Source organism: Macaca thibetana, chromosome 3 (genome assembly GCF_024542745.1).
Source record: "Macaca thibetana thibetana isolate TM-01 chromosome 3, ASM2454274v1, whole genome shotgun sequence".
Taxonomy (NCBI): domain Eukaryota; kingdom Metazoa; phylum Chordata; class Mammalia; order Primates; family Cercopithecidae; genus Macaca; species Macaca thibetana.
Genome location: NC_065580.1, coordinates 129,676,855 through 129,690,651, shown reverse-complemented (window position 1 = coordinate 129,690,651; position 13,797 = coordinate 129,676,855). Strand labels below are relative to the sequence as shown.

The following is a 13,797-nucleotide window of genomic DNA, read 5'->3' as shown; positions in this document are numbered from 1 at the left end:
GACTTCTGAATGAATTAATGAATTTTAGATTGCCAATAAGGTAATTATGGCTGTAATTAGATTCTATAAGTGTAATTAGTTGTGAGTTCTTGGGATGTATTGACTATATCTTACCTTTTTCAGTTTCTCCATAGTATATAACAACATACTACAAGCATATTAAGCACTCAATAAATGTGCATTGACTGATCCTGCTAAAACTTTCTCAATAAAACCCCAGATAGCTAATGCTTTCCTAGGATTAGAACATTAGTTTTTCCTTCCGGTTCCAGTGTTATAATAAGGTTTGACTACATTTTAAAAAAACTAAAAATACAAAGTTCACCTGTTTTTTCCCTTTGACCCTTGCTCTTCTAATCCACTCTCTTTATTGATCAGCTATTTCATCTGCCTCTATCATCACTTCACACTCTCGTTGATGAATGAATCAAAATCTTTTTTGCAATCCCTTACACTTGCTGCAACAAATCATAAGGTTAAAGGAACATTTCAGTTCTAGAATTTTACACATAAGGAAACTGAGGCCCAAAAGGGATAAATAACTTCCTTAATATATTGCTACATGGCAAATTATTCACCAAGCTGGAACCCAGGTCTGACTGTATACCATGGTACGTCCCAGTTATTATTAGGCTTGGCATGAACAAACAGCCAGGTATGCAACAATTATGGTGCAAATGAAGTAAAGTTAAGACCATGTGCTATTATTTATAAGGTTTTTATTAGCATATAGATTTTAAAAATATACCCAGCTTTTTAACTGTATTTTCTCCAGAATTATCCCATCATGACCACCTCAGATCTAATTAGAATGACAGAAGAAAACTGTAAATCCATGTAGCCATTATGCTTTACTTACAAAAATGAGCAGGATGCATATTTGCACACTTTCTGAAAGTCTCTGAAGATTTCATCCGGGAGAGATTAAGAATGGAGAGCTAGATTTGGTCTCAAGAAGTAACAGATATATATAAGAGGCTAGAAACTAGCCTGGCAAATAGCTGTACCTTTCCTGTACATTTTACCAGTTTAGTTTTGCTTTAGCCTAGTCACTCTCCTATGAAAGGAGGTTTCCCACGTTTGTTGTGAGAAATTATGCCTCTAACCCAAAATTAGTTGGAGCTGGAATTTTGTGATGTTCTCTATGAAAAGCTGGGCATTAAATCTTTGATCAGAAACCACTATTATGGCCAGGAGCAGTGACTCTTGCCTATAATCCCAGCACTCTGGGAGGCTGAAGTGGGTGGATCACTTGAGGTCAGGACTTCGAGACCAGCCTGGCCAACATGGTGAAACCCTGTCTCTACTAAAAATACAAAAAAAAAAAAAAAAAAATTAGCCAGGCATGGTGGCACACGCCTGAAGTCCCAGCTACTCAAGAGGCTGAGGCAGAGGCTGCTGTGAGCTGAGATTGTGCTACTGCACTCCAGCCTAGGCGACAGAGCCAGACTCTGTCTCAAAAAAAAAAAAAAAAAAAAAGAAAGAAAAAAGAAACCACTATAACATCAATTTTGGGTTTTTTTTGAGACAGAGTCTCGCTCTGTCGCCCAGGCTGGAGTGCAGTGGCACGATCTCTGCTCACTGCAAGCTCCGCATCCTGGGTTCATGCCGTTCTCCTGCCTCAGCCTCCCGAGTAGCTGGGACTACAGGTGCCTGCCACCACGCCTGGCTAATTTTTTTGTATTTTAAGTAGAGATGGGGTTTCACCTGTGTTAGCCAGGATCATCTCAATCTCCTGACCTCGTGTTCCGCCTGCCTCAGCCTCCCACAGTGCTGGGATTACAGGCGTAAGCCACCGTGCCCAGCCCTATAGTAACAATTTCTGGCCGGGTGCGGTGGCTCACACCTGTAATCCCAGCACTCTGGGAGGCCGAGGCGGGCGGATCACGAGGTCAGGAGATCAAGACCATCCTGGCTAACACAGTGAAACCCTGTCTCCACTAAAAATACAAAAAATTAGCTGGGCCTGGTGGCGAGCACCTGTAGTCCCAGCTACTCGGGAGGCTGAGGCAGGAGAATGGCATTAACCCAGGAGGCAGAGCTTGCGGTGAGCCAAGATCGCCTCCAGCCTGGGCGACAGAGCGAGATTCCAACTCAAAAAAAAAAAAAAAAATTTCTATGGGCAAAATTGAATTTTCATTGTCTTCTTATACCTTTCCAATAATTATAAAAACATATCAGTACTGTTATTTAATTTTTACAGGGTAGAAAATCTTACTCATACATTTCAATTAAATGTTACATACATTAAATAAGCATATAAATGAGTATGATTTATGATCTGCCTTGAAAGAACTAGCAACTTAGCAAGGAGAGAAGACAAGAAACTAACCATATATGCCATGATAAAATAATAAAAAGATCATACAAAAGGCATGAACAAAGACATATGTGCATTTCAAGGAAGGATCACATCCATGGGCTCAGAAGAGGCTACATGAAGAAAATGACATCAGAATGAATCCTAAGGGGGACCGGGCGCAGTGGCTCACCCCTATAATCCCAACACTTTGGGAGGCCAAGGCGGGAAGATCACTTGAGGTCAGGAGTTTGAGACCAGCCTGACCCACATGGTGACACCTTGTCTCTAGTAAAATACAAAAATTATCTGGGCATGGTGGCGGGTGCCTGTAATTCCAGCTACTCAGGAGGCTGAGGCAGGAGAATCACTTGAACCTGGGAAGCGGAGGTTGCAGTGAGCCAAGATCGCACCACTGCACTCCAGCCTGGGCGACAGAGCAAGACTGTCTCAATAAAAAAAAAAAAAAGAAAAAGAGCAAACAAGACCAAAACCATCAGAAGGAAGAAAAGAATAAAGACTACAGTGAAATAAATAAAACAGAAAATAGAATAGAGAAAATCAACAAAACCAAAAACTGGCTCTTTGAAAAGATCAGAAAAATTAACAATCTTTCAGCTAGACTGACCAAGAACAAAAGAGAGAAGACTCAAATTATGAAAATCAGTAATGAAAAGGAGACATAACTACCAACCCTACAAAAATAAAAGTGATCATAAACAATTGTAATCCAACAAATTAACCTAGATAAAATGGACAAATTTCTAAAAGATACAAACTACTAATAGTAACTCAAGAAAATATTAAAAATCTGAATAAATCTATAACAACTAAAGCAAATGAAAGAGTAATTTAAAATTTTCCACAAAGAAAAACCAGGACAAGATGGCTTCACTGGTAAATTCTATCAAACGTTAAAAAAAAAAGAAAAAATTGATACTAATTCTTTTTAAAAATATGTATTAGGAGGCCAGGCGTGGTGGCTCATGCCTGTAATCCCAGCACTTTGGGAGGCCACGGCGGGTGGATCACGAGGTCAGGAGATTGAGACCATCCTGGTTAACATGGTGAAACTCCATCTCTACTAAAAACACAAAAGTTTAGCTGGGCGTGGTGGCAAGCACCTGTAGTCCCAGCTACTTGGGAGGCTGAGGCAGAAGAATCACGTGAACCCAGGAGGCGGAGCTTGCAATGAACTGAGATCGTGCCACCACACTCCAGCCTGGGCAACAGAGCAAGACTCCATCTCAAAAAAAAAAAAAAAAATATATATATATATATATATATTAGGGTCAGGTATGGTGGTGCACGCCTGTAATCCCAGCACTTTGGGAGGGTAGGCTGAGATGGGCAGATCACGAGGTCAAGAGACGGAGACCATCCTGGCCAACATTGTGAAACCCTGTCTCTACTAAAAACACAAAAATTACCTGGGCTTGGCGGCACATGCCTGTAGTTCCATCTACTTGGGAGGCTGAGGCAGGAGAATGGCTTGAACCTGGGAGGCGGAGGTTGCAGTGAGCCGAGATTGTGCCACTGCACTCCAACCTGGTGACAGAGTGAGATTCCATCTCAAAAAATATATATATTTAATATAATATAGATTAATATATTAAATATATATTTAAAACATATATTAATATGTATTTATATATTTAATGCACATATCTTATAAATTGTTTATTATAATATATAATATACATATAAAAAATCTATAAAATATATATTTAAAAAGCCAACAAAAATATACATATAAATACATAATACATATTTAAAAACATGTTAAATGTACATTATGTATTTATATCTTTTTTTGGTCAGTGGTTTTTTTTTTTTTTTTTTAGGCAGGGTCTCACACTGTCGCCCAGGCTGGAGTACAGTGGCAGGATCTCGCCTCCCCTCCCAGGTTCAAGAGATCCTCCTGCCTCAGCCTCCCAAGTAGCTGGTACTACAGGTGTATGCCGCCACACCATGCTAATTTTCATGCTTTTTTGTAGAGACGGGCTTTCATCATGTTACCCAGGCTGGTCATGAACTCCTGGGCTCAAGCAATCTGCCTGCCTTGGCCTCCCAAAGTGCTGGAATTACAGGCATGAGCCACTGCACGGGCAACACCAATTCTTAACGACACTTCCGAACTCATTATATACGGCCAATTTTAATTGGATTTTGAAACCAAAAATATTACAAAAATAAATTGCAGCTCGCTATTTATAAATAAATATAATTTATATTTATACTTATAAATACTTAAAAATTACAAAAAAATGTGTAAATATGGGGTAATAGTAAATATTACTCTAAAAATGAGATAAAGGACAATATTATATATGATTCTGTTTTTATGATGTGTTCAAAATAGATATTTCTATTCTATATAATATAAACCTATAAAGACATAAAATGGATTAGTGGTTGCCTAGGGATGGAGAGGATGAAGAGTAGGAGAGGATAACGGCTAAGGAGTGCATGGTATGGTTTTTTCGTGGGTAGTGAAAATGTTCTAAAATTGATTGTGGTAATGATGTACAACTATATAAATATACTAAAAGTAAATGAATTTTATACTTTAAATGGTTTAACATGTGGCATGTGAATTATATCTCAATAAAGCTGTTACAAAACAAAACGCAGGGCCGGGCGCGGTGGCTCACGCCTGTAATCCCAGCACTTTGGGAGGCCGAGGCGGGCGGATCACAAGGTCAGGAGATCGAGACCACGGTGAAACCCCGTCTCTACTAAAAATACAAAAAATTAGCCGGGGGCGGTGGCGGGCGCCTGTAGTCCCAGCTACTCAGGAGGCTGAGCCAGGAGAATGGCGTGAACCCGGGAGGCGGAGCTTGCAGTGAGCCGAGATCGCGCCACTGCACTCCAGCCTGGGCGACAGAGCGAGACTCCGTCTCAAAAAAAAAAAAAAAAAAAAAAACAAAACGCAGGCTGGGAGCTACATGCTCCTTCTAAGGTGACTGTCTACTAAAACATAAAGTTTAAATATGATCTATAACTCCTAACATAATATCCAAAATGTCCAAGATACAATCAAAAGTCATTCATCATAGCAAGAACCAGGAAAACCACAATTTGAATGAGAAAATACAGTTAACAGATGCCAACAACAGGATGAATCAGATGTTGGAATGATCTGACAGAGATTTTAAAGTAGCCATTATTCTTTAACAAGCCATTACATACACTCTTTAAACAAATGACAAAATAGAAAATCTCACCAAAGAAGTAGAATAGACAAAAAAGAACCCAATAAAAATTATAGCACTGAAAAACAACCAAAATAATAACTCGGTGGGTTAGCTCAACAGCAGAATGAATATAACACAGGTAAGAACCAATAAACTTGAAACAAGAATTACCCAATCTAAACAACAGACAAAAAAATAAGACTGGAAAAAAATTAAAAGAAAACAGTGTCTCGCGTGCTGTGGGACAGTTAGCAAAAGATCTAACATTCAGTCACAGAATGAAAGGAGACAGAGAGTGGTACTGAAAAATTATTCTATGAAGTGACTGAAAACTTCTCAAATGTGATAAAAAGATGAATCTGCAGCTCAAGAAAATAAGAGAACTTCAAACAGGAAAAGCCAAAGAAATTTGTGCAGACACATCATAATTTAACTTCTGAAAACTAAAGACAAAGAAAAAACCTCTAAAGCAGTTGGGGAGAGAGGATGTTACCTATAAGAAAATGAATTCTAATGACAGGGTTTCTCATCCGAAAAAAGTTTCTCAACATTTCTCAAATGTTAAAAGCAAAGAACTGTCAACCACAAATCCTATAAAAAGAAACAGCTGACAAAATCTTAAGAAAAAACAAAGAACAAAGAACACAAAAGATTCCATGGTTTATATCTAAGCCCTGAGAAATCAGAAAATAGAAAATACGCTGAGGATGGGCGCAGTGGCTCATGCCTCAGCACTTTGGGAGGCCTAGGTGGGGGAATCACTTAAGGTCAGGCATTGGAGACCAGCCTGGCCAACATGGTGAAACCTCGTCCCTACTAAAAATACAAATATTAGCTGGGCATGGTGGCGGGAGCCTGTAATGCCAGCTACTTGGGAGGCTGAGGCAGGAGAATCTCTTGAACCCGGGAAAGGGAGGTTGCAGTGAGCTGAGATTGTATCACTGCACTCCAGCCTGGGCCACAGAGCAAGACTCAATCTCAAAAAAAAAAAAAAAGAAAAGAAAAGAAAAGAAAATACACTGATACCAGTAGATGAGCAATCACAGGTGTTTCCTGTAACAGTGCTTAAATACATGGGAATTATTTATTTCTTCCTACCTATCACCAATCCCAGTGAGATTCATTTAGGTATAGGGCTTGCTTAAGGCATATTCCTTACTTCCTTAATTTTCTTAGTTAAAAAGAAATTGTTATGCCACGGTTCAAGATCTTTTATCAAATTGACAGTTTTTGTTCTAGTTAAAAATTTAAAAAGCTCACGAGCCTAAAATCAGAGCTATTTGTTTTAAAAAGATACAAGATCAATATACCTTAATCATATGAAATAAAGTCTATTTTAAATAGTATCTTCTAAAGACAAAGCCTGAATGAACCTCTGTATAACTGTCACAGCTTAACCACCTTAAAAGCCAAGACATTACAGAGCAAATAATACTTATCTTAATCCACTCCAATTTATAAAAATTGTTTTGGGGTTTTTTTGTTTGTTTCTTTTTGAGACAGAGTCTTGCTCTGTCGCCAGGCTGGAGTGCAGTGGCGCAATCTCGGCTCACTGCGACCTCCGCCTCCTGGGTTCAAGGGATTCTCCTGCCTCAGCCTCCCAAGTAGCTGGGACTACAGGCACCCACCACCATGCCCAGCTAATTATTGTATTTTTAGTAGAGACCAGGTTTCACCACGTTGACCAGGATGGTCTCCATCTCTTGACCTCATGATCTCCCCGCCTTGGCCTCCCAAAGTGCTAAGATTACAGGCGTAAGCTACTGCGCCTGGCAAGATTGCATGTTTTTAAAACAGGAATGACTACGCGTATTTGACCAGTGACCTGTTAAGCAGCAAAGAAACAAGTGGTCAGTTTGCAAAATCATGAGTTCAAGCTCTGTTTTATATCACTTATCAACTGATTTATTCAACCAACTTTTATCAGGTTTCTAAAATATATCAAGTACTGTGCAAGGCAGTGATGAAAAGACAAATAAGGCATGGTTTCAGACTTCAAGGAATTAGTTATAAAAATGGACCCAGCAGATATAAAATGTGGTAAGTCCTTTAATAGGTAAATGTACACAAGAAACTATGTCAACGAAGGTGGTATTTAGCCTGTTGTGTGTGTGTGTGAGAGAGAGAGAAAGAAAGGCAGACAGATAGACAGGGTCTCACTCTGTCACTCAGGCTGGAGAGCAATGGCATGATCATAGCTCACTGCAGCCTCAAACTCCTGGGCTCAAGCAATCCTCCTGCCTCAGCCTTCTACATGGCTGGGACTACAGGCATGTGCCATCACACCTGGCTAATTTTTTCATATTTTGTAGAGACGGGGATCTTGCTATGTTGGCCAGGCTGGTCTGAAACTCCTGGTCACAAGCAATCCTCCCACCTCAATCTCTCCAAACTCTGGGATTACAGGTGTGAGCCACCACACTCAGCTATCCTGATATTTAAAGGATGAGTTACTACTATTGTTCTTCACGGTTCTATCACTCCCTCTTTGGGCTTTCAGCCCAGTTCTCAGTCCTAGCTACCTATCTCATGGGAAGCATCTTTAAAGTAACAAGGTCTGGCCCTGCACCAGACCAAATGATACAGAATCCCTGTGGATGCCTCGATCCCCTATCCACATTCTTTAAAAGCTCCCCAGGTGGTTTTTAAGTAGTGCCTATGTTGAAAATCACTGAACCAAGCAATCTCACCTACTTCTGATGACTTCACTTTCAATTCTAGCACAGACCCTCCATATACATCTCCATCTTCAGGGTCAACTGTTCTCTCAGGCTATTTCCTGGGCATCAAGATGTTATGATTGGCTTTCTCCTTTTCCCTGAAAATTTGTTTCTTTTCCTGCATTTCCTACCTGGATGAACAGAACCACCATTGCCCAGACACACAAGCCTGAACTCAGTAAGTCATCCTTGACCCTTCCTTCTCCCTCTCTCTCACCTATACACCTAACCAGTTCTCCTTACTCCACAAATTCACCCCCAAATCTAACCTCTTGGCCTCACTGGCCTCATCATCTTTCACCTACATTCCTATAATGACTGCCTTAATTGGTCTTTGTACACCTAGTCTTGCCCCTCTCTAACCTGTTCTCTACAATGCTACCAGAGATCAGAGTAATTTTTCTGAAAATACACCTGGGGCCAGGCGCAGTGACTCACACCCATAATCCCAACACTTTGCGAAGTCAAGGCAGAGGGTTACCTGAAGCCAGGAGCTCAAGACCAGCCTGGGAAACATAGCAAGACTCCCATCTCTAGAAAAATAAATAAATACAATCAAAATATACCTGGTCACAATACTCATTCATGTTACCTGCCAGAGTAGGGGATGCAGACATGAATCAAAACCCACCCTGATTTCAAAGCCCTACAATTAGAGTAGAGAAAGACATATAAACAAGTAAATGACAGTAGAGATGAAGAGAGATGGATTGCAGGCAGATGTGGGAAGGCTTTACTGCAGAGGTAACCAGAAGTCTGTATAATCTACAGGTGCCTAAGTGGGAAAATGCATTCTATGGAGAAAGAGAAACATAAAGCCATTTAGGCATGTTCAGCTAATGGAGGTGATTTTATATGGCTGAGGCAAAAGGTAACACATGCAGCAAGACACAAAGCCTGAGATGGGAACAAGCCAGACTTTGTAAGATCTGCCCAGGATGAAATCCTTCAAAGGTTCCTCGCTGTCATCAAGATTATGTGTTAGGACACACAAGGTCATTCATGAGCGGCTCCTATATACCTTCCCAGCCTCATCGCTCATCGTGCCCATTCTCCAGCCTTTCCAAATTACCAGTTCTTTCCAAAAACACCAGGTTATCGCACGGTTTTTTTTGTTTGTTTTTTTTTTTTTTTTTTTTTTTTTTTTGAGATGGAGTCTCACTCTTGCCCAGGCTGGAGTCAGCTCTCTGTAACCTCTGCCTCCCAGGTTCAAGCCATTCTCCTGTTTCAGCCTCCTGAGTAGCTGGGATTACAGGCACCCGCCACCACGCCTGGGTAATTTTTGTATTTTTAGTAGAGATGGGGTTTCACCATGTTGCCCAGGTCTTGATGGTCTTGATCCATCTGCCTCAGCCTCCCAAAATGGTGGGATTACAGGCGTGAGCCACCGCACCCAGCCTATGACACACTTTTCTGTATGTTACCCTCTCTTCCAAAATGCCCATCTCCCCTTACCTTTCCTTGTCTAGATTCAGCTCTTCTGAAAACTTAGTTTACTGAGCGCTATGTGCCTGGCAATTTGCTAGAAACTGGAGATACAATGAGATATGACGCAACCCTTTTCCTTAAAGAGTTCACTCTCAAGTCAGGGAGAAAAATAAGAAAACAGAACATTATAAATAGTAAAAATGGGTTGGGCACAGTGGCTCACCCTTGTAATCACAGCACTTTGGGAGGCTGAGGCGGGCGGATTGCTTGAGGTCAGGAGTTTAAGACTGGTCTGTCCAACATGGTGAAATCCCGTCTCTACTAAAAATACAAAAATTAGCTGGGTGTGGTGGCGGGCGCCTGTAATCCCAGCTACTCGGAAGGCTGAGGTACAAGAATTGCTCAAACCCAGGAGGCAGAGGTTGCAGTGAACTGAGATGGCACCACTGCACTCCAGCCAGGGCAGCAGACCAAGACTGTGTCTCAAAAAAAAAAAAAAAAAGTAAAAATGGTATAAGTGGTAAAAATGGAGATGGAAGTATGTACAGAGTGCTGTGGGAACACAAAGAAAAGTCACCTAACCCAAACTGAGGAGAAAGGGTAGTCAGAAAAAGTCCTAGATGCCTGTCGACAGAAACATGTCCTCACTCCAGGGTGATGCTCCCAGAGCACCCTGTAGTCATCTCTGTCAAAGTCTTGATTGTACTATAGTAAATGGTCTGTTTCTTTACCGCTTTTTTCTCTGGATCACAAAGGGTCCAGGAAGGAGATGCGCCCATGCTGCAGAACGCCTGGAAGGACTGGCTCAACATACTAAGGGTTTGGGAGCTGCTGAGAATTTTTAAAGAAAACAAGCAGCATGATCAGATTGATGTCTCAGAAATGGAACCAATTCCAGCAGCAATGTGGAGGATGAAGTAGAACTACAGGACGCAGAGGTTCAGAAAAAGCATAACCAAGGTCTGAACCAGTCTTCTGGCAATGAAGAGAGAGGAAAAAAAGATCTTATGAAGAGAGGGAAAAAAAAGATCTGAGGTAGCAACAATAGGATCTATGCTAGACTTAATGTGAGGAGAAAAGAAGATGATTTTAAGGTTTCTAGAGTAAAGATCTTAAAATAGGAATGTTTGTATATGTGCTTGAAGGGGGCTATGGGTGGAAAGAAAGGGAAGGAAAAGGTAACCACATTTGAAGTAATCAAGCATCCACATACAGCTATGCAGAAGGCAGATGAAAATTAGAACCTGAGGTTCCAGAGGAATGGGGACCAAATAGACGTCTTCAAAAACCATAAATATACAGGTGCTATTTGAAGCCACGAAAGGACATGTAATCACACAAGGAAATTAGAGAAAAAAACAAAAATGCAACCCTAAGGAATGCCACGTTAATCTGAGAAGAATAAAAAAAGAAAAGGGAAGCATCAAGAAAAGCTTTGTTTTGGTCTGAATGATGGAAACCTGAGGATGTATACCGTCCAACAGAAAAAATAATAATATGGGAAGAGATTAGCTTTAGAAAGGAAGACCCCTCTTCCTCTGAGATCAAAGGAAAGGATATTAGAAATCAGGGACAGACAGGCACAGACAAAAATGACAGCTCCTTAAGAGTTCAGGGCCGATGCCCACCAATTTCTTCTGTGGAGTTAAGTGGCAAAATAAGCAATGAAGTGAAGGCAAGAGTAGGACAAAGAGTCAGAGAAGAACGGTGAAGATCTATAAACAGCCATTTAGATTTTAGGACATAAGCGGAATCTAGAGAGTAAGTCAAAGGATCTCCAGAATCCAGAAGTGTGCAGAAACAGCACCCAGCAGCTTAGTTACATGATTTTCGCCAGCCTGCCCTGGGAGCCCAGGAGCAGAGAAAGCTGACTGATTGTCCAGGCTTGAGAGCATCAGAGCAAAGGTGGCAAGAATAGTACAGGGCCAATGACAATGCTTTTATCATTTTAAAAAGTCAAACGTATTTTACTCTTTTTTAAAAATCGACTCGCTACTTCCTCCGAGAGCGAGTGCTTGGAGAGGCGGAGGGAGAGGGGTGGATAATTCCTCTCTCACTCTTAGAGGACTTGTCAGAAGTTTCATTCTCAAGCATATTTGGTCTGTACAGCAGCTGATTCCAGGAAATCCAAATCCTGATTCCTTCTGGTTCTTAAAAGATGAAAATTCATTGAAGCTCCCTGGACTATCCAGCTAATAGATAACCACGAGAAACACTGCTTATATACTACGCCATTTTAGCTGGGAGGTAGGGGCTCTTTCTTTCCTAAAAAGAAAGGTTCCCTAAACACTGCAGATGGGGATGGAGAGGGGATGGGGAGTAATTATACTGTAAAGCTCGCTGACTCGCAGCCTAAGAATCCTTTACAAAGGCAATTAACATAAAACAATACATGGTATAGATAGTAGAATTGTTTCTTCTTAATGAATGCAGTAAGTAAGTGACCATTTAATCGCTTTACTGGAGTTCACCAATTTCTCCTGCCATCTCCCATACCATTCTTCAAGCAGAGTCAAATCCCTGTGGACAATGGACTTCTTGCTACCATCATCTGGAAAGTACAAAAGGCCTGGAAGGAGGAAGAGGCTAACATGCGTGACCACCCACCATATGCCAGGCCTACTGTGTGCTAGACTCTGGGAAAGGGAGTTTACATGTTATGGGGTGCAGCTCATGTAAGGACGAATGAAGATATTACACTATGGATCTGAGCCGGGCGCAGTGGCTCACGCCTGTAATCCCAAAACTTTGGAGGGCGAGGCAGAAGGATCGCTTGAGGTCTGGAGTTCGAGGCCAGCCTGGGCAACATAGCGAGACTCTCTCTCTTAAAACAAAAATAAAACAACAAAAAAAAACGATGGATCTGGCATTCCAGAGAGTGGGAAAGTGTCTGGAGGTTTAAGTGTAAGGGAAGGAAAAGGAGATCGCGATGGTGGGTGGTCAAAGTGAGGGGAGAAGAGGTGAGTTGGGAAAGGAAGGTACTTAGGAGCAAAAGGGCAAGACCCAGGGACACCTGGAGCGGGGCAGGGGACTGCCATGCAGACAGGACAACGTACAAAGGGTAGGATGATGGGGCGATGAGCTCGAGAAGCGCAGCCGGGGTAGAGGTGGGGGCAAATGTCCGATCCCGGCGAGACGAGGGTCTCATCCCTGGGGACTGCGGGGCTAGGACGTGGTCCCAGGGCTGCGAGAAGGGAGAGAAGGGGCAGAGGGCAGAGGCCCCCGCGGCCGGGAAGAAGCCGAGCCCGGGAAACGCCGGCGATGGGGGAAGGGGCGTGGGAGCAGGGGCTGGACGGGCCAGACTCGGGGCTCCGCGCTCGGAGGCGGGGCTGGACAACCGGGAGGCAGCGGGCAGGAGGCGACAAGGGGCCAACGGATGCCAGGACGGGGCTCGGGGCCGGGAGTGAGGAGACGAGAGGGGAGCGGAGCCGCAGCGAGCGCCGCGTCCCCTTACCTGGGATGAGTGAGGAGCCGCCGCGCCGCCTGGACGGCATCCTGGCCTCAGCCGCTAGTCCCACCGCCTTCGGTGGGGGGCCACTCGGGAGCCCGCCCTCACCGCCAGGCGCCAGCAGCTGCCAGCCCGGAGCGGCCCCGCAGAAGAGCGCCGTTCCGACCCACACCCGAGGCCGCCTCAGCAGCGACTCCCGCGGTCGCCGCCTCAGCGCGGACCTCCAGGGTCCGGGGCGGTGGCGGGATCACACAACTGCTGCGATTGGGTGAGCGGGCGATGTGTCGGCTGCTCTGATTCGTGGGTTCCGGCCGGCTGCCCACTGAGGGAGGTGGAGCTGGGGATGGAGCTGGGTCCGGCAGGCGCCGAGGGGCGGGGGTCTGACGTCGCAGCCGGCCCGCGCCCCCACAGCCCTGCCCGTGCGCGCTCCCGAGGGGGCTTCCCGGCAGCAGCCGGCCTGGCGGGGTGGTTGCCCTAGCAACGGCGCGCGTGGCTTGGCTGCAGGGGAGCCGCGGGCAGGTGGCGGTCTCACCGCCCCCACCCCCCACGTGGGTAGCCCAGAGGCCTTCATCAGTGAAACCCTAGGACAGGACAATAAAATGAGTTTTTCCTGATAATTCCCCTCCTCTGCTTCAGAGCCCACCGTTGCCAGCTGCTGGCAGAGGAGCTGTCATCTCCTGGGGGAGATAACGCGCAAATGCAGAT

General features: G+C 43.7%; 1 protein-coding gene across 3 annotated transcripts in view; it reads right to left on the bottom strand.

Annotated features, from left to right (window-relative positions):
- Window positions 1-13,422, bottom strand: part of TPST1 (tyrosylprotein sulfotransferase 1) — a 146,020-nt gene extending 132,598 nt beyond the window's left edge. For 2 of the 3 annotated variants that reach the window (XM_050783584.1, XM_050783583.1), the window contains exon 1: window positions 13,099-13,324. The gene's annotated coding sequence lies outside the window, so the exon portion shown is untranslated. Of the gene's footprint in view, window positions 1-13,098 lie in introns of all 3 variants that reach the window. The other variant, XM_050783582.1, reaches the window with a different exon arrangement.
- Window positions 13,423-13,797: the final 375 nt, after the last annotated feature.